This window comes from Pseudophryne corroboree, chromosome 4, assembly GCF_028390025.1.
Source record: "Pseudophryne corroboree isolate aPseCor3 chromosome 4, aPseCor3.hap2, whole genome shotgun sequence".
Taxonomy (NCBI): domain Eukaryota; kingdom Metazoa; phylum Chordata; class Amphibia; order Anura; family Myobatrachidae; genus Pseudophryne; species Pseudophryne corroboree.
Genome location: NC_086447.1, coordinates 234600859 through 234626630, shown reverse-complemented (window position 1 = coordinate 234626630; position 25772 = coordinate 234600859). Strand labels below are relative to the sequence as shown.

General features: G+C 47.9%; 1 protein-coding gene and 1 long non-coding RNA gene across 4 annotated transcripts in view; one reads left to right on the top strand and one right to left on the bottom strand.

The window, feature by feature from the left end:
• LOC134909270 (uncharacterized) overlaps positions 1-15026 on the bottom strand; it is an 89117-nt gene extending 74091 nt beyond the window's left edge. For both annotated transcript variants that reach the window (XR_010175876.1, XR_010175877.1), the window contains exon 1: positions 14992-15026. This is a non-coding gene — a long non-coding RNA (uncharacterized LOC134909270). The remainder of the gene's footprint in view (positions 1-14991) is intronic.
• Positions 1-25772, top strand: part of PLOD2 (procollagen-lysine,2-oxoglutarate 5-dioxygenase 2) — a 246394-nt gene that overhangs the window by 114230 nt on the left and 106392 nt on the right. The gene's annotated exons all lie outside the window — the stretch shown is intronic.

Here is a 25772-nt window from a genome sequence, read left to right as displayed (position 1 = left end):
ATAAACCAAAGTGTATTTATAACATTTTCATGGGGAAGAGAAGAAGAAGAAGACACCTTGCAATGTTTAGCTAACAAATCTAGCTGTGTAAAAATCCAGCTTGTCTGAAGTTTCCTTATAATTGGCAACATGCATTCAAAACTGACTATAAATGTCATGTTTTAGATATTTCTTCCATGCATTCCATGGGTTAAAAGTTTTAAAACCATACATTTATCACAAAAATATATTTTCCCTGATTCTATAGTGTTTTGATTCCAGTTAGTAAAACCCCGGACAATTATGCCGCTAATGAATTGCCTATAAAGATTCCAAATATCTATGCTATGTTCAGAAAAATGGGAACGGACGATTATTCTGCACAGGAAAGGAATTTAATATAACAAACCAATTTTGTTAGTAATTTAGGGATTCTAATTCCCTAACAATGAATGTAGTTGGAGGTGCTCCCAGAAACTAAAAACTCAGTTTGTACATTTTTTAATAAAAAAAAACAAAAGAGACCTTTTTTCCCTTCCATAAAAACTTTGTGCAAATATGAATGTTATACAAGGTACGATGGTGGTAATGGATCTAGGAGTCCATTTTTTATTTAGTACCGTCACTGATAGATTCACAGTAAACTGTAAAGCAGCTGTCTTTCACTATTAAATCCAACATACACTGGATCTTTCAGTGCTGACAGAGAGGAGATCAAAGACTGATTCCCTTTCACATCTATGGGCTTCATTAACATAATGAAATACTCAGTGGGGTGGGGGGTGGGGGGATCCAATTAGCCACAAAAACGCGGTTTCTCAAAAGGTTATCACATTTGCGATAACTTGGTATTCAATTAGCTGCAAAAAGTTATCGCGATAAGTGTCCATAAGGTTTATCGTAAATTTCTCTTCACCATCTCTGAGCAGGTGATAAGTAGTGCAAAATCCCTATTTTAAAAGGTAAAAATGTCGGGATTCGGTTCAGAACCCCTGGGGTCAAAAAATGCAAAGTAATGGAAATTGGGGTACAAGGTATGGAACAGGTATACTGGGGTGCGTTTGAGTGGGACAAGTGTTTTTAGACTTGCAGGGGAGAGTAATCGATCCATTTCCACTTTTTTAAATATTTCTCTAAAACGACCCGAATATAAACTTATACCCATTTTTATGTACCTCAAATTTAACGAGAGCACTTATTTTGCTAAAAAAAAAAAAAAATAGGGTTCTATCATTTTTTCACATTTAAAAAAAAAAAAGTGCATATAAGAGCCACTTGACCCAATTTAATTACACCAAATACTTCTATTCTGGCCACTAATAGACTTTTATAATGTTTTCCTATATTAGTTTGGCTTTGTAGGGTGTACAGGCAGATTTCCCCATTTTCTACTATTTTTATCTCTGGTTTTGCCGGCTAGAATTATTGCGCAAATCATGTTATCACCATTTTGGAGTAGGATAGGTGCGATAAATGGGAGCGTGCAAGCTGCGAAAAGCCGATTTTTCGGGAGATAGGTGCAATAACCTAAGTCATGACCGCGGTTTGCATTATCGCGGCTAATTGCATACCCCCCGTTGTATAATTAGAGGTTTGTAGCCACATCCCTGGAACACAAGTCTAGCTTACTTTGAGTTCAAATGCACTGATGTTGTGAAAATAGGATTTTAATTACCTACCGGTAAATCCTTTTCTCGTAGACCGTAGAGGATGCTGGGGTCCACATTAGTACCATGGGGTATAGACTGGTCCCTTGGGAACCATGGGCACTTTAAGAGTTTAATAGTGTGGGCTGGCTCCTCTATCTATGCCCCTCCTACCAGACTCCATATAGAAACTGTGCCTGAGGAGACGGACAACTTCGAGAGAAGGAATTTACACAGATAATGGTGAGATTCACACCAGCTCACACATACAAGGCAAACCAAGCTAACTAGCTTGAATACTCGGCAACGGCTGAACAGCATTACTTAACCAAGTAACAATACAGTACTAAACCAAAAACAAAGCAGTACTGAAGTAACCACTGCAGGATAACGAAGCACTGGGCGGGCGCCCAACATTCTCTTCGGACTACGAAAAAAGGATTTACTGGTAGGTAATTAAAATCCTATTTTCTCTTACATCCTAGAGGATGCTGGGGTCCACATTAGTACCATGGGGATGTACCAAAGCTCCCAGAATGGGAGGGAGAGCGCAGAGGCTCCTGCAGAACTGATTGGCCTCTGAGGACCCAAAGTTTGGTCAAAGTATCGAACTTGTACAACTCAGCAAACGTGTTCGACCCAGACCAAGTAGTTGCTCGGCAAAGCTGTAAAGCCGAGACACCACGGGCAGCCACCCAGGAAGAACCCACTTTCCGAGTAGAGTGGGCCTTAACAGATTTTGGACACGGCAATCTTGCCGTAGAATACGCATGGTGGATAGTGAACCTGATCCAGCGAGAAATAGTCTGCTTAGAAACAGGACACCCAACCTTGTTGGGATCATAAAGGACAAACTGAGAGTTTGACTCTGTGACGAGCAGTCCTCTTCACATAGATCTTCAAAGCCCTCAACATCCAAGGACTAAAAGGGAATTGAGAAATCAGTAGCCACTGGGACCACAATAGGTTGGTTGATATGAAAAGCAGACAAAACCTTTGGAAGGAACTGCTGATGAGTCCTGAGCTCAGCTCTATAATCATGGAAAAGCAAGTAGGGGCTTTTACAGGACAAAGCCCCCAATTCCAACACAAGTCTAGCAGATGCTAACGCCAACAGTGTGACAGCCTTCCAAGTGATAAACTTGACCCCAACCTCCTTTAAAGGCATGAACCAATCCGATTGCAGGAACTGCAACACCACGGTAAGATCCCAGGGTGCCGTAGGAGGCACAAAGGGAGGCTGGATGAGCAGAACCCCTTTCAAGAAAGTCTGAACCTGAGGGAGGGCAGCCAATTGTTTCTGGAAGAAAAATGGATAAGGCCAATATTTGGACCTTTATGGATCCCAAACGTAGGCCCACATCCACCTCTGCTTGCCGGAAGAGTATAAACCGTCCAAGTTGAAACTCCACTGTAGGAAATTTCTTGGGTTCACACCAAAACACATTTTTTCCAAATCCGATGGTAATGCTTAGCCCTTCCGAGCTAATATCTGACGTTCAACCTCTATGTCGACAAACGTAGTGTTAAGTCTTGATAAGCGAACGGCCCCAGTTGCAGAAGGTCCTCACGAAGAAGCTTCAGATCTTCCAGCAGGAACTCTAGAAGATCCGCATACCAAGCCCTTCTTGGCCAGTCCGGAGCAATGAGGATTGCCTGAATTCTTGTCTTTTTGATGAGTTTGAAAATCCTTGGGAAGAGCAGAAGTGGAGGGAACACATACACTGACTTGAACACCCACGGAGTGACCAGGGTGTCCACTGCCTGTGGATCCCTTGATACCTCCGAAGCTTCTTGTTGAAGCGTGAGGCCATCATGTCTATATGAGGTACGCCCCAAAGACTTGTCACTTATGCGACCACCTCTGGGTGGAGGCCCCACTCTCCCGGATGGAGATCGTGTCAACTGAGGAGGTCCACTCCCCAGTTGTCTACTCCCGGAATGAAGATTGCCAACAGCGCCACCGTATGCTTTTCCGCTCAGAGGAAGATTCTTGTTACCTCTGACATTGCGGCTCGGCTCTTCGTTCCGCCCTGTCTGTTTATGTAGGCCACTGTCGTTACATTGTCCGACTGCACCTGAATGGCCTGATCTTGCAGAAGATGTGCCACTTGTAGAAAACCGTTGTACACGGCTCTTAGTTCCAGAATGTTTATCAGAAGGATGGATTCCAGACTTGACCACCTTTCTTGGAAGGTTTCCCCTTGGGTGACAGCGCCCTAACCTCTGAGACTTGCATCCGTGGTTAGAAGGATCCAGTTCTGAATCCCGAACCTGCGGCCCTCGAGAAGCTGAGGCATTTGCAGCCACCATAGGAGTGAAATCCTGGTTTTCGGCGACAGACGTATTCTCAGGTGCTTGTGCAGGTGAGATCCCGACCACTTGTCCAGGAGATCCAGTTGGAAGGACCGTGCATGAAATCTTCCATACTGTAGAGCCTCGTAGGAGGCAACCATCTCCCCCAAAAGGCGAATGCACTGATGAACAGATACCCGGGCTGGCCTCAGGACATCCCGGACCATTGTTTGTATCACAGTTTTCTCCACAGGCAAAAAATACCCTCAGCATTACTGTGTCGAGGATCATCCCTAGGAAAGACAATCTCCTTGTCGGCTCCAAATGTGATTTTGGAAGATTCAGGATCCATCCATGATCCCTGAGCAGTCGAGTCGTGAGAGCAATGGACTGTAACAACCTCTCCCTGGATGATGCCATTTATCAGCAGATCGTCCAGATATGGAATTATGTTCACTCCCCGCTTGCGGAGGAGTACCATCATCTCTGCCATCACCTTGGTGAACACCCTCGAATGGCAGTGCCTGGAACTGATAGTGACAGTCCAACAGCGCAATCTGAGATAAGCCTGGCGTGGCGGCCAAACAAGAATGTGGAGGTACGCATCACTGATATCTAGGGATACTAGGACCTCCCCCTCCTCCAGACCTGAGATCACCACTCTCAGCGACTCCATTTTGAACATGAATTCCCTCAAATAAGGGTTGAACAACTTCAGGTTCAAATTTGGGCTGACCAAACCATCCGGTTTAGGTACCACAAAAGTTTTGAATAGTAACACTTACTTTCCAGATGAGGTGGAACTGGAACAATGACATTTGCCTTTTCCAATTTTTGAATGCCTTCCTGTAGGATAACCCTTTTCGTCAGCAAAGCTAGTAAGCCTGATTTGAAGAATCTGTGAGGTGGGAGCTCTTGACTCTCCAGTCTGTACCCCTGGGACACAATATCCTGTACTCAGGGTTCCAGGCCAGAAGACACCCAGACGTGACTAAAATGTCTGAATCTCGTTCCAACCCGCCCACTCTCCAGGCTGGGAGGTACACCGTGCTGAGGATTTTGGGGAAACAAAGCCAGGCTTCTGTTCCTGGGAACCTGCATGTGCAGGTTTTCTAGATTTTCCTCGACCACCTCTGAAGAAAGTGGTAGGAGGGCTTGGACTTCTTAACCTTTGCGGTCCGAAAGTACTGCATTGTAAACGTAGAAAAGGATTTCTTCAGTGTCCGAGTGGCTGAGGGAAGAAAGGTTGACTTACCCACGGATGCCATGGAGCTCCACGCATCCAATGCTTCCCCAAATAGAGCCTGACCTGTGAAGAGTAGGTTCTCCACACTATTCTTGGATTTCACGTCTGCAGACCATTGGCACAGCCAGAGTCCCCTGCGTGCCAAGACAGCCATGGGAGACGCCCTTGCATTCAGATGACCCCAGTCCTTCATGGACTCCACCATGAAACCCGCAGAATTCTGTATGTGATGTAAAAACATTTCAATGTCACTTCTATCCAGAGAATATAATTCCTCTAGTAATGTGCCTGACCACTTTACTAAGGCTTTAGAAATCCATGCACAGGCAATGGTGGGCCTTAACTCCACGTCCGAAGCAGTGTATATGGATTTGAGCGTAATCTCAATCTTGCGGTCTGCCGGTTCTTTCAAAGCAGCAGACCCAGGGACAGATAAAACCACCTTTTTTGACAGCCTAGATACAGAAGAGTCTACACTTTTTCCTATCCTCCCCTGGAAAAGTAAAAGCAACGAGAACCCTTTTGGGATCTGCACTCTTTCTCCGGGTATTCCCAGGATTTTTCAAATACATTTAATTCCTTAGACGCAGGGAAGATCAGGGATGCTTTCTTATTACCTGTAAAGTAAAGTAAGCCTCCTCGACCTACTCAGGTGCTTTGTCATTAATGTGTAATACATCCCTAATGGCCTTAATCATGAGCTGCACTCCCTTTGCAAGGGATGCCTCACCCCACCCCCACATATCCCCATCACCATCTCAGAGTCGGTATCTGTGTCGACTTGCATAATTTGGGCAAGAGCACGCTGCTTTGGTCATATACCAGGGGAGTTTGAGGAGGCTGTGGGAACAGAACCAGAAAAAAACCCCACCACAGATGTTTACAAAACCTGTGTTTCAGTCTCATTATGAGCTATCCGAGATAAGATCTGGGATATCATTCCCTTAATTGAAGCCACCCTCAAAGGTTCGGATTCAGCAGGCTGAGACATTACATGACATTCCAGAGTACATGGAATGGATTCCTCTGGAGAAGATACATACTCAGCACAATACACAGAGTCCCTGGACATGGTAATGTGAGAATTATGTACACACACGAAAATGTCAGACACAGTTTCCCCCATGTACCTTCAGAGAAACAGTTAACGGAGCCAGCCCCCACACAGTGCCCCAGTAGACAGTTATAAAATAATTGCGTGGCACTGACTGTGCAACCTTATCAATTATACAGTGCCAATAGTGAATAAACACTCTCCACCTTCCCCCCCTCCCTTCTATAACCCCCTGGTACCGTACAGGCTAGCTGGAGTTATGTGGAGGGCAGCGCTCCTTGTCAGCTTCTCTTGTGATCTGCAGGGAGAAAATGGCGCTGGTGAGCTGCTGGATCCGCTCTGAGGAAAAGCTCCGCCCCCTGTAATGGCACGTCTTCCCGCACTTTAGATTAGACTGGTCGGAGGTAAATTATCATGCTAGCAGCAGAAAAGCCTTCTCCGATAGCCCAGTGACCAGTTCTTTAAGGGTATTGCGCTGGCCCAGGGTGCCCCTCACAGCGCCACAACCGAGTACCGCTGAGCCTTCCGGAGCGCAGCTTCAGTTCTGCGCTCCCACCCTGTTGCGGCCATTCACACCAGCTCCCCGCTTGTCGGGTCACCGGTGACGCACTCACCACCGCGATCTTCTGGCTCTGTTAGGGGGTGTCGGCATGCTGCGGGAGTGAGCAGTCGCCTCAGGGGCTAACTTTTCACCCTCAGGAGCTTAATGTCCTATCAGCGGAGATAGTGGCCATTAGGAGGGGCATAGAGAGAGGAGCCAGCCCACACTAAAACTCTTAAAGTGCCCATGGCTCCCAAAGGACCCATCTATACCCCATGGTACTAATGTGGACCCCAGCATCCTCTAGGACGTAAGAGAAATAAGTATCATGGCTAGGTGGATTAATCTATTTAACTAAGTAAGTGAATGGACAGCTAATAAAACACATGAACGTAAAGCATTTTATTGCTGCTATCTGCATTTGTAGGACAAGGTTGCCCCATATTTTTTTAAAAAGTAAAGGCCCGTAATTGGAATATCAAGTTACAAATGAATCCTGATATTACCGAACTCAGTATAATGTATGATTACATAGGTCTTCAGAAAAAGATTTATGGTAAGACTTACCATTGTTAAAATCTTTCTGCGAGGTACACTGGATTCCACAGGGAACAACATCGAGGGGGGAGGGGTGTGTAGAGTTGGATATTGATCCAAGGCACCAACATGCTAAAGCTTTGACAGTTCCCAAGATGCACTACACCGCCTCCTCTATATCCCAGCCTCCAGGCACTGGAGCTCATTTTTGTTAACCAGTCCAATGCAGTAACAGGTAAAAGACGACCGTAGTGAGTAGCCACATATACCCACATTCTGACGACAGGAGAACGTACCAGTGGCTAATGCCATACAAACCCAATGAAGCCAAGTGTGTCAGGGTGGGCGCCCTGTGGAATCCAGTGTACCTCGCAGAAAGAGATTTAACAATGGTAGGTCTTACCATAAATCTCCTTTTCTGCAGCGGGGTACACTGGTATTCCACAGGGAATAACATCGGTGATGTCCTAAAGCAGTTCGTCATGGGAGGGGACGCACTGTAGCGGGCACAATAACCCGGCGTCCAAAGGAAGCGTCCTGGGAGACGGAAGTATCAAAGGCATAGAACCTGATGAATGTGTTCACCGAGGACCATGCAGCCGCCTTGCACAATTGTTTTAGGGACGCACCACCCAAGAAGGTCCAACAGACCGAATAGAATGGGCCTTGATAATAGCAGGAGCTGGAAGTCCAGCCTGTACATAAGCTTATGCAATCACCATTCTAATCCATCTGGCCAAGGGCTGCTCATTTGTAGGCCAGCCACGTTTGTGAAAACCAAAAAGGACAAAGAGAATCAGATCTCCTAAGAGAGGCGGTCCTCTTCACATATTCACGGAGAGCTCGTACCATATCCAAAGACCGTTCTTTGGAGGACAAATCAGGAGAGATAAAGGCCGGAACCACAATCTCTTGGTTAAGGTGGAAAGATAACACCACCTTAGGCAGATAACCAGGGCGAGTTCTAAGAACCGCATGGTCACGGTGAAAAATCAGAAAGGGTGACCGACAGGATAAGGCACCCAAGTCTGAAACCCTTCTAGCAGAGGCAATAGCCAGCAAAAAAACCTTCAGCGTAAGCCATTTAAGGTCCACAGACTCAAGACGTTCAAACGGAGACACTTGTAGGGCATCCAGAACAACCGGCAAATCCCAAGGAGCCACAAAGGAATATAGGGAGGTTGAATCCGTAAAACACCCCGAGTGAAAGTATGAACGTCAGGCAAAGTCGCAATTTTTCCCTGAAACCATACCGACAAGGCTGAAATATGAACCTTGAGAGAGGCCAGACGAAATCCTAAGTTCAGGCCCTGTTGCAGAAAAGTAAAAAAGTTTGGCAGTACTGAACTTGTATGTATCATAATTCTTAGCCGCACACCAGGTGAAGTAAGAATTCCAGACCCTATAATAAATCTGAGCTGAAGCCGGTTATATGGGCTTTCAACATAGTTTGAATGACCGCCTCAGAAAAACCTTTGGCCCTCAGAACTGAAGCTTCAAGAGCCACACCGTCAAAGCCAGTCGGGCCAGATCCTGGTAGACACAAGGGCCCTGAACGAGGAGGTCTGGGCATTGCGGAAGTAGAAGAGGATGCTCTATCGAGAGACCCTGCAGGTCTGAGAACCAATGCCATCTGGGCCACGAGTGATTAGAAGTAGTAATCCTCCTTCTTGCTTGAACTTCCTTATTACCCTGGGCAGGAGTGACACGGGAGGGAACACGTATGTCAGCCGAAAGTTCCATGGAATTGCCTGTGCATCCACGAATGCTGCTCCGAAGACCGGAACCTTGTGATTGTGTCAAGATGCCATCAGGTCTACATCTGGTAGGCCCCACTTGTTCACTAGGAGTTGAAAGACTTCCGGATGAAGGATCCACTCTCTGGCCTGTACGTCCTGACGACTGAGGAAGTCTGCTTCCCAGTTGAGGACCCCCTGGAATGAACACTGCCGATATGGCAGGCAGATAGAGTTCTGTCAATAGAAGAATCTTTGACACTTCCATCATTGCCATGCGGCTTCGAGTGCCGCCTTGATGATTTATGTATGTCACCGTGGTGGCGTTGTCCGACTGTAATTGAACAGGCCTGTTCTGTACCAGAGGAAGGGCCAGTTTCAGAGCATTGAACACTGCCCGCAACTCCAGAATGTTTATCGGAAGGAGAGATTCCTCCCTGGTCCACCAACCCTGAAGAGAGTGTTGCTCCAACACCGCGCCCCAAACCCGCAGACTGGCATCTGTCATTAGGAGGACCCAGTTGGAGATCCAGAAGGGACGACCCCTGCTCAATTGTTGGTCCCGAAGCCACCAGCTCAGAGACGGATGAAATTCCGGAGTCCAGGAAATCATGCGAGATCTGATCCGGTGAGGCAGGGAATCTCACTTGGAAATGGATTAACCTCTTCAGAGGGCGAGAATGAAATTGAGCGTACTCTACCATGTCGAAAGCCAACACCATGAGGACTAGTACTTGCATCGCCGAGTGTATCGATACACGAGGACGAGAGAGGGAGCATCGTATCCTGTCCTGAAGTTTCGGGACCTTCTCCGGAGATGAGGACAACCGTTGGTTGTGTGTGTACAGTAATGCCCCCAGGTGTTCCATGCTCTGAGTAGGAACCAGCGAGGTGAGCCACCCGTGGGCTTGCAGGAATTGGACCGTCAGTTCCAGATGATGTAGAATAACCTCTGTGGAGTTTGCCAGGATCAACAAGTTGTCCAGACACGGCAGGATCCTGATACCCTGACGGTGTAGAAGGGCCGTCATGACCGCCATGACCTTGGTGAAGATTCGCAGAGCTGTGATCAGTCCAAAAGGCAAGGCATGAAATTGATAAAGTAGGTTGCAATAGCAAACCACAGATACTGCTGATACGACATGGCAATAGGTATATATTAGGTAAGCATCCTGAATGTCCAGGGATACCATATTGTCCTTGGGCTCCAAGGCCAGAATAGAGCGAAGAGTTTCCATACAGAATTTGGAAACCTTCACAAATTTGTTCAAAAGAGCCGTGAGGTTCCATTCAGTATCAGAACTAGGAACAGCGTTTGATAGTAACCCCTGCCTCTGTGAGCCAGAGGCACCGGCACTATCACCCCTGTTTCCAGGAGGGATTGTACCACCAAAAGTAGAATTTTTGCTTCAATCGGATCCGAAGGGATATTTGTTGAACAAAACTGGTGAGGGGGACGTTTCTTGAAAGAGATGGCGTATCCGTGAGTGACTACGTCCTTCACCCAGGCGTCTGAAGTGGTCTGTAACCATACCTGGGCGAACCGCAGAAGTCTGCCTCCCACCCTGGGGTCCCCCCCAGGGGGAGGCCCGCCCCGTCATGCAGCAGGTTTAACTGGTTTGGAAGCAGGCCGACGAGCAGCCCAGGCACGTTTAGGTTTGGGCTTAGAGGTTTTGGAAGTGCGAGCCTGTTTCGGGTACGCCTGATCCTTTGCTTTACTTGGAAATCGAAAAAAATGAAAGGTGGTACTTTTAGCCTTCTGAGCCGAAGGATTAGTACTAGGCAGACATGCAGTTTTAGCAGACCAGGACCGCAACCACAGAATCCGGTGAGCCAGAATGGACGTAGTAGACGCTTTGGCTGACAGCACACCGCCATCAGAGGCCGCCGCCTGTATGCAATGAGAGGCTCTGGTAATATATGAAAGACACTGTCTGGCATTATCAGAAAAATTAGAAGGTAGCTCCGCTTCAACTTCATGAACCCAGGATTCAATAGCTTTTGCAGCACAAGAAGCCGCTATGGTAGGTCTATGCACAACACCCGCAAGAGTGTAAATAGACTTCAAGCAACCCTCCACACGCTTATCCGTCGGTTCCTTCAGAGAGGTGACGGTAGTGATAGGCAGAGTAGAAAACACCACCAAACGTGCAACATGTGAGTCCACCAGAGGTGGTGTTTCCCAATTTTTACTTAACTCTGCAGCGAGGGGATAACGAGCTAGCATCTTTTTCGACAGGGAGATTCCTGACGTATGTCAACTAAATGGTCAGAATGTGGCAAAACGAATTTAGTAACCTTCTGACGTTTGAACTTATCAGGTTTCTTAGACGTATCTGGAGGTTCAGTTTCATCATCGATCTGAAGAATCCGTTTGATAGTCAGGAACATCCGCTTGTGTTGTAGATTCCCCATCAGAAGCATCTGCATCGGTGTCTCATGGATCAGTATATACGCCATCTTCATCGGATGAAGTATCCTAAACATAAGTGGATTGTGAGGTAGAAATGGCCCGCTTAGATGACCCTTTGGTCCTAGTGGGGCAAGGGTCAGGCTTTTGTTTAACTGTTTAAGGACAGATTTAACTGCTGTAACAGAGAATCCACCGATGGTGGATTTACAACAGGGACAATATGTGATTGTACAGGCACAGGAGGTCCCACAGGGGGCGCAAGTCTTGTTACTAGCATAGTCAGTAAATTAGAAAAAGCAGCACAAGGTGGGTCTTGGTGTTCCACCGGTGCTGCAGGCTGACCGAGAGGTACAAAACCCCCAATACCTGGACCCTCAGCTGGAATATTTTCCTCAGATAAATCCACGGCATCAGCACTGCATGACGCAGGATCAACCACGGATCTCCCGCCCTGTGACGCAGTCATTGGAGAATGTAGCTCTAGGGCGTAATAGTACAATATAGCCAGACACAGTACCTGACAAAATCCCCCTGTGAAGTGTGATTGCAAATGCAGATAACAGAGGATTTAATGGTGACTGAAATACACAGAGAAAAATACTAAACAGTATATCCTGTGAATACATACATACATACATACATACATACACAATGCACTTAGCCCCCGTCAGGGTACAGAATATAGGGATAGCAATATGTGTGAGATACACTGAATAAGAACCACACAGCAGTTATTGGCACACACAGTCACATATATAATGCAGAAATTATTACAGTCAACAATAAAACTGTACTGGACTAGCAATACTAAGGAAAGCTATGTACTGTATGTATACAGATATAACAATGCACAGTAAATACTGGATGTATATCACAGGATACTTGTACTAAATATCCCTGTAGTTATGCACTTGTTCTTAACTAATGCTGTCTAAACGATATGTAGAATACTTAAGTATCCTGTAAATGCACAGCGATGAGGCAGGCGGCTTTACAGAGGAGACAGTGCGCAGTAGTCCCAGAATCAGCGCAGCTCTGTGTAATGGTGCCCAAACGCTGACAGGGAGTGAGGGAGAGAAAGATGTAGCTCCAGGGTGGGAACATCTGCTGTATATCAGTGGCACATGCAGGGGGGGCAGGGTCCCGAGCACCCAGAAACCCCCCTCCACCAAAAAAATAAATATAAATATATATATATATTTTTTTTTTTGCTGCATGAGTATTATTAATGGCTGCCTAGCGTCCTCTGCAGCTTGCTGTCTTCCTGGTGGCACTTGTAAGTGCTTAATAAAAAAGTTTACTTTATTTTAATTATAGTACATATATATCCATGTGCATACATATATACATACATGGTATATATACACATGTGCATATATATATATATATATATGTGTAGTGTGTGTGTGTGTGTGTGTGTGTGTGTGTGTGTGTGTGTCTCAACCAAATACTCTCCTTCTGCGCTGTTCTAAGGCTAAACAGATACAATAAGATACAGTGCTCCTTGGGAGGGGCTGCCTATTTCACGAAGTCCCTTGTTAGGAGGGACTGGATACAGAAAATATAAAAAGGAAATTGGCACCCAAAGGTTATTTTAACCTATAAATACAGGGAACCCAGTGGGTTTCACAATTAACATCGATTTTAAAACATAAACATGAACTGTTCTTTTATTAAAAAAAATTATTAAAATGTACAGAAGCATGTCCATCATATTACACAGACAAAATGATGTAATTTCTCTTCGAATACTCCATCTTTGAAGTTGATAGAGGAATATCGGTAACTTAGTGCAATATGTTTAATCTTCCTCATATGCTATTCAGAGATATCAAATATAACAACCCAACGCGTTTTGTCTAGTAACTAGACTTCATCAGGGGTATGTCTAAAAATTATAAGAGCCAATCAATATTTATACAATACAGTAAAATCATATAACAATAGTATGGTACAAAGAACAGTCAATGAACAATAGGATGTGCAAGACATGGTGAAACAGAGCGAAGAGACAATAATTGGGCTATTGACAACAAAATAAACTCAATTAGGTGGGGATTATAAAACATATATTATCTATTATCATTGGGTATTTTACATACCTTTTGGTATTAACATTTATCAAAATGTGATCAATCAGAATGGACACTCAGAATTTTTCAAAGAATAACATCAAAGAGGAGACTGCCGAAGCTTCAAGCCAGTCTAATTAAAAGGTAATTGATTCATATTACTATCAAAAAAATTGATCTATCAACCATTGTATGGTTCATAAAGTAAAAGCGTCACATACAGGTTGAGTCTCCCTTATCCAAAATGCTTGGGACCAGAGGTATTTTGGATATCGGATTTTTCCGTATTTTGGAATAATTGCATACCATAATGAGGTATCATGGTGATGGGACCTAAATCTAAGCACAGAATGCATTTATGTTTCATATACACCTTATAAACACAGCCTGAAGGTAATTTAATACAATGTTTTTAATAACTTTGTGTATTAAACAAAGTTTGTGTACATTGAGTCATCAAAAAACAAAGGTTTCACTATCTCACTCAAAAAGTCCGTATTTCGGAATATTTGGATATGGGATACTCAACCTGTACCTCATATTCGATTGATCAGAATTCAGCTATTTCCTATGTTTCTAACTTTCAAAAGGAAGGTGAAAACAGCAAGATCCTGCCAAAAATTGACCTAACAAATCAATTGATTTTAATTACTGTATATCTAAGCCAATCAAAACCGAGAAAAAGAAAAAAGAAAAAAGAAAAAAAAAAAAGAAAAAAAAAGAGGGAAAGCTTGATTATCCACCCCCTCGCTATTATCCTCTATTAGGAAAACACACACACACACACACACACACACACACACACACACACACACACACACACACACACACACATCTAATACATGGATCACAATATAATTGTCTAAATGGTCAGTGTAAGCTGACTCTTATGCACACGAGTCTGCTGATAGAAATACACTATGAATAACCCTAATGATAGCAAGAAACTGCGTTAATCAAGCTCTACAATTATATAGATATTTAAATATTTATAAGGTTATTACAGATGAAATTCTTAAAGCATCATGACATACCTCATGTGTCAAACACAAACGTGAAATACAGATACGGGTAAGCTGTCCATACAGATTCACACAGGAAAAAACCTAAGGGTCAATTGGATAATAACCAATGATTTTAAGTATGGTAGCAGTACTGAACTACAAACTGCATCACCTGCCCTCTGTGAAAGTTTAAAAATTGTGACATCATTTGTTGCTCACATACTAACAGGCTTATAGTGAATCCAATACATACTGATTAGAACTCATAAATGAGGCACAATGTGTGTTCAAAAATCACCCTTAAATGTCACACTCTTTGTACATAACACTTGGCACTATATAAGTCTAAATTAAAGACTGAGAAGTTGAAACATTAAAGGATTAAGTGCCTATCAGTCTGACCAAAAAAATATACATATCATAGATTAAATGAAGCCCTCTTCTAAAAGGTATAAAGAAAATCCTTACTTTCCAAACAAACAGCCAGTGATATTCCAGTGTCCTTGCAATGGAGCATGGGAGCTAAATTCAAACTTTTATAGGGGAAGTCATCTGACATAATTTCCCCAATTAAATTAATGTGCATAAGGCCTGTGTCAATCTCCTCCACACACCAGCCAATCAATCAATTAATTGATCAATAAACATGTGAAACTGAATTAGTATTTGAGTCATTTTTACTGCAGTGAGATATATGAACCATAAATGATCTGTGTGCCACTAGTGCAGTAATAATATAGTATACACCTGAATAGTTCAGAATGACTTTGTGCCCGACTGCTGGGAGTGATGAAATGCGGGTCAAAGACCTTACAAAAAACTACATACAACCATGGGCTAATTAGCCGAACTTCTTACCTAATCTAATTAAGTTGTGAACGAGCGTTTCTCTGCTCGTCATTAGTGCCACAATCCCTGCTATATATCCATGTGCATACATATATACACGTATATACATACATTATAAACACACACACACACACACACACACACACACACATATGATATATATACATGTGCATATATATGTGTACTGTATGTGTATATATAATGTGTATGTATGCATGTTTAATATGCTATGTATGTGTGTGTGTGTATATATATATATATATATATATATATATATACATACACACACACACACACACACAGATACACTAGTTTTACAGACCCAGCATATATATACTGGGTCACCTCAGTCTCCACCCCCGTGATTTACTCCACCTAGTTCTGGAAACCCCCCCCATGCAAATCCTGCGTTTGCCACTGTATATGGTGCCTAGGGCTGGGGGAGGGTCTACAGGTCAGAGCCTCATCCCTACTGCTGGACTTCACCACCGGATACTATGAAGCTTATATTAAACAGATTTTAGTAAATCCGACCTGTGCTCCTTGCCCTGGTGGATATAGGGGGGGTCCCTGCACGGCCACAGTGTCCACGCCAGTGGCGCGGGCCGTTTCCGGAGACCGTGACCGGATCGCGATTTTAGCGAGTCTCACCTGGGGGACCCTCTTACCTCCTACCTATCGTGCGTCCACACAATCCTGGAGAGCAGCGGCAGTATGTGTGCCTGATGAGACTGGGGCGCCTCCGCTGTAAGTACCCGGCAACCAGGGCGCAGGAGTATACAGCGCCGCTGGGGGAGGTGAGGGAGCTGCAGCACAATGTCAGTATGACATATAGCACCAAATGCCTATGCTGCGGCCCATGAAGTCTTATTTCTTGTCAGAAAAGCTCTTTTCAGGGCTGCCGAGCACAGCCCTCCCTGTTAGCTGCCTGCACCAACTTACAAACTGAGCTCCAGTGCCTGGAGGCGGGGATATAGAGGAGGCGTGCAGTGCATCTTGGGAACAGTCAAAGCTTTAGCCTGTTGGTGCCTCGGGTCAAGATCCAACTCTACACCCTAATGTTATTTCCTGTGGAATACCAGTGTACCCCGCTGCAGAAACAAATATTTCTATAATTTAGAATCCATTGTGTCAGTAATTGGTATACTGCCTTCCACGTAACTGATGCTGGAATACCGACAGCTGGAATCCTGAACGGAAGTATGTAAGGAGGGTTAGGGTCAGGTTGTGGGTGGAGGGTTAAGCTGTGGAAGGAGTGGGTTAGGATTAGGCTGTGGGGTGGGGTGGGGGTGGGGGGTGTTTAGGCTGTGGGATGGGAGGCCAGGGGTAGGGCTAGGGTTAGTTGAGCACCCCAGTCAGGATTTAGTCAGTCGGGGTGCCAGTATTCTGACTGCCAGCATCTTTACTGCTGGTATCCCATATCCAACCCCTTGAAATTGTCTTTCCTTGTCTACATACTGTACTTTACTACAGTATGAATTAATTTGATGGGTATGCGGTTATCATATCGCCCATCAGGATCCCGTCTGTCTCAATACCGCCGCTGGGATCCCGATGGGGGTACTATACCGCCGCTGGAATAACGACGATGATTCCTCCTCTATAGAGAATAGAACCTGTGATGAGCCTGCAAGGGTCTTCATTGCGCTCGCCTCCCTGCCGGCATTCTGGTGTCGGCGGGGTCACATACCGATCCCATTTGATGGTGGTAAAGTCACTTGGAAGCCTTCATATTTACATCAGAATGTAATCATTTGTAAGCTCTTGAGAGTACTTGGGTCTTTAAACATCCTAGTGACATTTGGTGGACCCGTTCATTCCAAGTAAAGCATTCGTTACCTCTAAACCCAATAAATAAAGACACAGAGACTTGAATTTGGCAGAAAAATTGCTAGCTATTTATTTGACCCTAACCATAGCAAACCTGTAAATGAAAACTTTGTTAAGATGCCGATACAGCCGGCATATGGTGGCAGCAAAAAGAACGGCTCTACTAACCTACATTAACCGTAAAATACTAAAAATTCGAGACCATCCTAATTTTACTACAACTATCAAAAACCGGTAATAGGTGACAACTCCACCCCCACAGTGACTACCCACCGCTCCTGGGTGCCCTGCCGCTGCCTTCCCGGACGGGTGGTCAAGCGGCCAATAAGTCGATGGAGGTGAGTGCACCTAAACCAAATCAAACTGTAAATCACTACAGCTTACCATACAACCACCAACTGCCGTTCTTTTCCGCCAACAGCGAAAGACTCCTTCCCAGAGTCTTCGCACCGCCACCATAACCTCACCCTAACTCCAGCAACACTAGGAACAGATCCTCTAGGAAAAAACATCATCCCCTCATTGGATAGATGCACACCATCAGGCCGAAAAAGGTGACTTTGTCTCTGAAACGCATCCTAGGGTGGCGAACCACTTGGCCTCCGTGGGACAACCCACTTCGCCACCGCCCCATTCACCTTCTGCCTGGCCTCCTCAATTTCGCGACCGTCCGTCACACCTTGCCAACTCAACCTTGGCACCATCAAGAAGAACACCAATATATACAAGTGGTCCATTCCCCTTCTGCGTGGCCTCCTCAATTTCGCGACCGTCCGCCACACCTTGCCAACTCAACCTTGGCACCATCAAGGAGAACACCAATATACAACTGGTCCACTGCTGCGGCCAAAATTGCCAGATCCTGTATCATGGCCCACCGCATCTCCAAAGAAGTCCTCTTCCCCAGGTCGTTGCCACCTAAATGGACAACCAACACCCTAGGGCTAACATGCTTGCTGGCCTGACTCACTAGTCTACTTCTCCACTCCGTCCACATCATCCCTTGCCAACCAAGCCAACTAACTTCTCGAGCCCTAGGAAACATCTGTGCCCCCTGCGAGGCCAAAACTGTGCTGCCCAATACACATAATGGTGGCCAACCACCAAAATAGGCAAGTCATCTTCCAACCAACCTGAAGAGGAGGAAATAGGGGGTAAAAGTGGTTACTAATCATCTATACCATTGTTTAATTTACTGTATTAACCTGAAGGATCTGCCAAAAAGAAAAATTTTGCTGTCGTATATTGCAGCAGTCTCGGCCTAGCCGATCTGCACGAGCAATCAGCCGATTTGAAGCCTAACATGAACACACAAATGGGAAAGATGAAAATAACAAACAAAAAGGGGGGGGGGGGGGAGGGAAGGGGTAAAACATGTAATAACTCAGCTGGAGGTGAAAGCATAAAGACCTGCTGAGGGACTCTGATTAAAAACAGATTAGCCGAATTGTGGATTAGAATTCAGTCCGTCAAGTCAGGCAAAAAATTGCAAAATAACTCCAGACCCCCGCTGCCGGCTCATGCCAGCAACGGCGAGTAGCTAATCCCTGAGTAGGATAAAAAGGGGAAGACAAACAAACGCACAACACCATAACGTACTGAACTGTAATAACATGATTAAACGACTGGAATTGACACACAAGTACGCGCGAGCTAACATCTCATGCAACGGGGCGCATATACTGACTGTAACTTGACGACTTCCATCACCCCACCGCCTGGATCTCAGACTAACCCCCATGTAAAATCCCGTCGCCGCAGCCGACGTCGCAGCCCCTATGCGGAAGGAATGCGTCCCGAACGCAGCGGGTGGAAGGCCCAAGCTTGCAAGACAGCGACCCAGCATCCCATGAAATAGATACTTCGTCACCGGCAGCCCGTCATATTGCAGCGGCTATGACCCCCGACCGTCGGGTCGAACTGCCTCATATTGCACTGCCAACCTCACTGGGCAAATGCTCTCCTCAAGAGCCGGAACCAAGGTGACCCATTGACCTCTCCCCACTTGGTCCGTCTAAGAGCGCCGCAATCTGCAAAGCAAGGACTTCTCACCCACCACCACGTTCCCGACCAGCATGCGCGAATCTGCTCGCTTAGAAGGCGCTACCAGTTCCGAAACCCTAAAAGCCCCGTGGTAAGCCATTGAGCACGCCAAAATGAAGAACAACCGCAATTCGAAACATGGACGACGCGACACCTGTAACCGCCTTGATGACATCCAGCAACAAGGCCGCCTCAATGGGCATCCTCCTGTCAGGCGGCGTCTGCGCGACTCGCGCCCATCCTTTCATCGCCTTCAACAGAATCCCGCTCTTAGCCACGTCGGGGACGCCCTTTATTCTGCTGAAAACGAAATCCTGGCTAAGTACCGGGATACCACCGCTCTGGACCTACCCGAAACATACAGCTGCCAAATAAAAGAAAGCATCCTCCGATGCCCGCTCTTACCTTGCTGAATTCGTCCTTAAACAAACTCCTCCTACTTCCTCCAAGCTTACGGCTTAAGCGTGGCTGGCGCGACTGACCGCAAAGCAAGACCCTCCAATCCTTCCCGATCACCTCCCTACATAACCGGGAAACTGAACACCGTGTTCTTCGGCCTCTGGTGCCAACAAACAAACACTTTCCCACTGCCCTCGTGACAGAGCGTTGGAAATTCCGTTATCCAGCCCAGGCACATGCTGCGCGCGGAACCACACGTTCCGACGTAGGCCTGCCAACGGCAAATGCCCCAGCACCCGCAGAAACTACCAGCGACTTCGCCTCTGATTATTTATCGCATGCGCCACTGCCGGATTGTCACATCTAACCAAGATGCTGCGATGAGCCAGCCGATCGCCCCATACCTCCAGCGCCACGATAATGGGGAAAAGCTCCAGCAGCAAAAGATCCGTCGTTAAACCTTCTCGATGCCATTCCGCCGGCCACGGAGGCCGCGCACCAAAATCCCTCCAGATAGCAATCGAATCCAGAGGCCCCCGTTGCATTGGTGAACAGCTGCAACCTAGCGCTGCCTACTATAGGGGCCTGCCATATACACGCCCCGTTGAAGTCCTCCAGGAACGAGGCCCATACGGCCAAATCCCTCTTAATCTCTGAGGACAATTGCACGAAACAGGTGGTCTGGCACACCCCGCAGTAGCCTTTTCTAGCTTCCGGCAGAAAACCCTCGCCCATCGGGATTACGCGACAAGCAAAGTTCACCATGCCCAGCAAGGACTGCACCTGCCGCAGTGTGACCTTACGCTACCCCTCAAACCAGCAACTAGCGTCGCGGAGCTTCACCCCTTGCTCCGAGGCTACCGACACGATCCTGCCACTGTCAATCTCCATCTCCAAAAAGGACAAACAGGAGGCCGGGCCCACTGTTTTGTCCTCGGTCACAGGAACGCCGAAGTTGACAAACCGCGCTCGGATGCTGAAGAGCAAGTCACCGCACTGTAAGATATGCCGGACCCGCGCACCGTAAGTCATAGAGGTAATGGGCGACCCCTTGACCCCCCGACGACGACTGCACGCACCAATGTAAAACGTACTAAACCGCTCGAAAATTGAGCATGAAACGAAACAACCATCGGCAGACCTTTGTCAATGAAATACTCCGCCCCAATCCGGCAACCCATAAAACGGAGGTTCCACTGGGCCCGCACCGCACCTCGCTCGCAACAGGCAAGCGAAAACAAACGAACACCGGAAACAAAAATCTTGCATCCGCCCTATTTGGATAACAATCCAACCACCGGCCCATCGTCTCCAAATTAATTTGCGTTGGAGCTCTGCGGAGTGCTCCCGCCCTAGGCCTGTCTCGGGTAAGTTTGCTTACCCCGGGCCCCCTGACGACTGCCCTTGAAACAAGAGGAGGCTGGGTGTGATCCGCCACATTGCAAGCATGAGTGGCGAAAAACTACGCTGCTTGCCGAAGGAATAGGCCGCGTTGTTAAACGCGAAACATTTCCTTGATGCGGCGGCTTGCCCCCCTGCACGGCGGCCGACCTCCCTGGCTTGGCCGATCCGCCGTCTGCGCCGGACCCCAGGGCAGGCGACCCTGTGCGGTGCCCGTCCGCCTCCGCGTTCCGTGGCTCCTTAGCCTGTTGCGAAACCCGAGTAACCTTGAGCCAGACTTCCACGTCCTTACACCCAAAGTCCATGACTTGCAACCCGTCCTGCAACTCCCTGAAATCCTGGACATATCGACGCCACTCGGAGCCCGAAGATGTGCGCTGCATGCCATGTATGAGATGCAGGTACCGAACTATGTTCATGCATTCGTCCGGTCTATCCTACAGGTAACAAGCCGCGAAGACCCCGCTGCCCTTCTTTGCTGCCGCCGCCCTATACTCCCTCTTCGCATCCTTTGCCAAAACAAACACAAACAACAAAATCCCCGTAAATCTTCCTACGGCAGCTATCCCTCAGCCCACGCATAACTGCCGTGTAGTCGCAGCGAACAAACCCCGGGGAAATCACGGCGTTTCTTAGCCCTGCGAGCTTCCTCGCTCAGCCGTCTGCGCATCCTCCGCCTCTTCTGCCGTCCCGCCGCCCTCTTGGCGAATTTCGTCGCCCGCTTCTTCGCCCCAGTCATACTGCTAACGTCAGACGCCGGCGACGACAGAGAAGCCGAAGAGGAGGAAGGAGCAGAACTACGAGGGCTGGAGCTCGTGGAGGAGTCCGATACCGACCGTACCACCTCACCTGATATCGCCGACTGCCCCGACACGGTATCCTTCGGCGTGGCAAAACCGACGTCGTCTTCTTCGGACTCCGACATCTCCACTTCACCGCGATCCCCTGCAGCGGAGAAAGGAGCGAAGGACCCAGAAGGCACTCGCGGCGTATGCCGAGCAACTCGTGAGGAGGGCGTCTCTGCCGCGCATCCCTGCCCGACCCGTCCGGGACAATGATCCAGGTCCGCGTCGCCCGCCCAGAGCTCCCTGCAGGCGCAGGCAACCTGCTGCGCCGCCCGCACACCGGACGCACCTGCCACTGCCGGCGTGCTAGAGCTTGCAGCTACCCCCGGGGAGGCAGCCGCGGCCAGCGGCCCCAAGGCCGCCACCACCGTGGCCAATGCCGACGCCAGCGCTCCGGAGGGTCCTGACCGCCCCAAAAACCCGGCGCCGGATACCGAGGGAACCCCAGCCGGGGCCCGCGCGCGCCTACCCGCAGGACGCCCGACAAACGGAACCTGGGACCCCGACGCCTGCCGTCCCGTCTGCCTTGGCGGGGAAAAGGGTGCACCCCTGAACGACGGCGAACCCATCCCCCCCCCAAACTTCGCCTCTATCGGAGGGCTGGCAGTAGGTGCCCTCGCTTCCTGAAGCTACACTCGCCCCCTCCCCCCGCAAACCGGAGCCACTCCGCCCGCTGGGAGGGAGCTGCGGCGAGACCGGTTAGCGGCCGCAGCAGCCCTGCGGCCACTAACCATACCCTGTCCCCCCACCTCCCCCACAAGCCCCTGGATTCCTGCTCTAGGGGAGTGACCTGAGGGGACAGAGAGACGTGCGGCGCTGCTGCGCGCGCACGAGAGCAAATGGCGCCACCGTCGTGAGCACGGGCTCGCGCGCACCTCATGTGCGCGCCCAGACTCCTTGCCCCGCTAAAACCTCCTTGAAATACTCCGCCCCCCCACTTATATCTGCCGTACCGCGGCACACAGCCCTCTTGGGTACTACCTATTGCCAACATGCGGGGGGGGGGCTGCCTCCCCTCCCTCCCCCGCCCCCCGCCGGACTCCGGCTGCAGGGAGCGAGTTGGGGAGAAAGGGAGGCTGGCGGCGCCGCTGCGCGCACTCGTGCGCGAACGGTGCCGCCGGAAGCGAGCGTGGGTGCGCGCGCGACCCGCCGCTTCACCGCCCGCGAGCTCCCGGCTGCATACACTGTTGAACCGCCGCGCGAGGCCCAGTGACAGACCTCGCGCGGCTCTCAGCCGTCTCCCGCCTGGCCCCTCCACACTGCGAAGGGGACATACAGGGAGCCGAGAGCGGCTCCACCGACGGGCGCATGCGCGCGCCAGCGAACGCCCGACACCCACACCTCATATGCCGCGCTCGGAGGTGAGGGCTGTTCCCTCCCACCTCCGGGCGGCCTGCCCGAACCTCCAGCCTACCACCCGAGCCTGTGGAGGCCCCAGGGGACGGGGCCCCGTCCCCCAGGCCATCCACCCCATCCCCGGGCCCAGCCCCACCGCCAGGTGAGCGGTGCCGGGCTGGGAACCCGGCGGAAACGACGAGGGCGGGCTGTATGGTAAAGAGAAGGCTGAGGTGATCTAAACGAGAATCACCTTGAATGCAGGGGAGAGCTCGCAGTATAATTTAAATGGGAAAATCAATCACAATTGGGAAGCCTGCTATGCAGCACTCACCCAACCCAATAAGGCAATTTCACCAACAAGAGAGACAAGATGTCTGTCCTTCCCTATATATACTAACCCTCCCCTTTTCCCAAAGGGCTGTACTTTCCTTCCAGCTAGGTCCACCTCTCACAAGATGTTTAACTCATTCCTTTCCTATGCTGTCAATTCTCTCTCCTTTTCCCCCCAAGCATACTATAATCTAGAATGCTGTTTACCAAACCAAAAGTCATAAAATATATTGTAAAATAGCTCAGTATACATCTGAGGAAAAAACTATAGTATTGCAGTCTATGCTGGATTAACTAAACATTTCAGTTCTAAGCCTTTGTATACAGAGGACATTCATTCAGTGGATGTATAAATTTGCACTGTATTTTTCGAGAGCAAAGCAAAACGTCTCTTGGTAGAACTCTTCTGCTGGACAGAGTTTAAGCTAAACAATTCACTGTTGCTAACATAAACTCAGTCTCCAGATGTTCTCTCTTACATTGTAACAGGCAGATGTAGAAAGTCATGCGTTTACATGGAAAATTAATAATAAATCAGTTTCTGTCATTGGTTTATTTAGTGTTGCGGATGAATTTAGCAGTTGTTTCAAAATAAATTGTGCTTCTAATTGAAACTGATTTCTAAAAGAATAATTACTAAAGTACCTTTTTTATACATCCAGTACTTGCCCAATTTAGCGGTACTTGTGCTTCCAGAGCTAATGCAGCTGTATACGGTATGTGTTGTTTTGCCAAGATCTGCTGATAGGCTTCCTCGCGAGAGAGAGAGAGAGCAATTTATTTCTGTACAGTCCTGTAATGGGTATTATGTACTCAATATTAAAATATATGGTGCTGCTTCTTTTACACTGCAAGAAAAAGAGAAATAGAAATAGGAGAACATAAAACAGGATTCCCCACTTCAGTACCATGGGGTATAGACGGTTCCGCAGGAGCCATGGGCACTTTAAGACTTTTCAAGGGTGTGAACTGGCTCCTCCCTCTATGCCCCTCCTCCAGACCTCAGTATAGGAACTGTGCCCAGGGAGACGGACATTTCGAGGAAAGGATTTACTTTTAATTTAACAGTGAGATTCATACCAGCTCATACCTCAACCATGCCGCACAACATGGCATTCAACATAACACATGCCAACGGGCATGAACAATTTGCAGCAACATGCTGAAAAATAACCGTAACACAACACTTGTGAAACTACAACTGCAGGTAAAGTACGCACTGGGTCGGGCGCCCAGCATCCTATATGAACTAGGAGAAAAGGATTTACCGGTAGGTATTAAAATCCTGTTTTCTCATACGTCCTAGAGGATGCTGGGGTCCACTTCAGTACCATGGGGTTATACCAAAGCTCCAGTACGGGGGGGAGAGTGCGGATGACCCTGCAGCACCGATTGACCAAACTTGAGGTCCTCATTGGCCAAGGTGTCAAACTTGTAAAACTTTGCAAACGTATTTGCCCCTGACCAAGTAGCTGCTCGGCAAAGTTGTAATGCCAAGACCCCCCCGGGCAGCCGCCCAGGATGAGCCCACCTTTCTAGTAGAATGGGCATTTACCGACTTCGGTATCGGCAATCCTGCTGTGGAATGAGCGTTCTGAATCGTCCCTCTGATCCAGCGCGCAATGGTCTGCTTAGAAGCAAGACACCCAATCTTGTTGGGAGCATACAGGACAAACAGAGCCTCTGTTTTCCGTATCCGAGCTGTTCTCGCCACATAAATTTTCAACGCTCTAACCACATCAAGAAACTTTGATGCAGTGAAGGTGTCAGTAGCCACTGGCACCACAATAGCTTGGTTTATATGGAAAGACAAAACCCCCTTTGGAAGAAATTGTTGGTGAGTTCTCAACTCTGCCCTATCTTCATGGAAGATCAGGCAAGGGCTCTTGTGAGACAAGGCCCCCAATTCAGACACCCGCCTTGCGGATGCCAAGAGCATCACCACTTTCCAAGTGAGAAACTTCAATTCTATCTCCTGCAGAGGTTCAAACCAATCTGATTGAAGGAACTGCAACACCACATTAAGGTCCCAAGGTGCCACTGAAGGCACAAATGGAGGTTGGATGTGCGGCACCCCTTTCACGAACGTCTGAACTTCTGGAAGGGACGCCAATTGTTTTTGAAAGAAAACTGACAAGGCCGAAATCTGGACCTTGATTGAACCCAATCTTAGACCCGCATCCACACCTGCCTGCAGAAAATGGAGAAAACGTC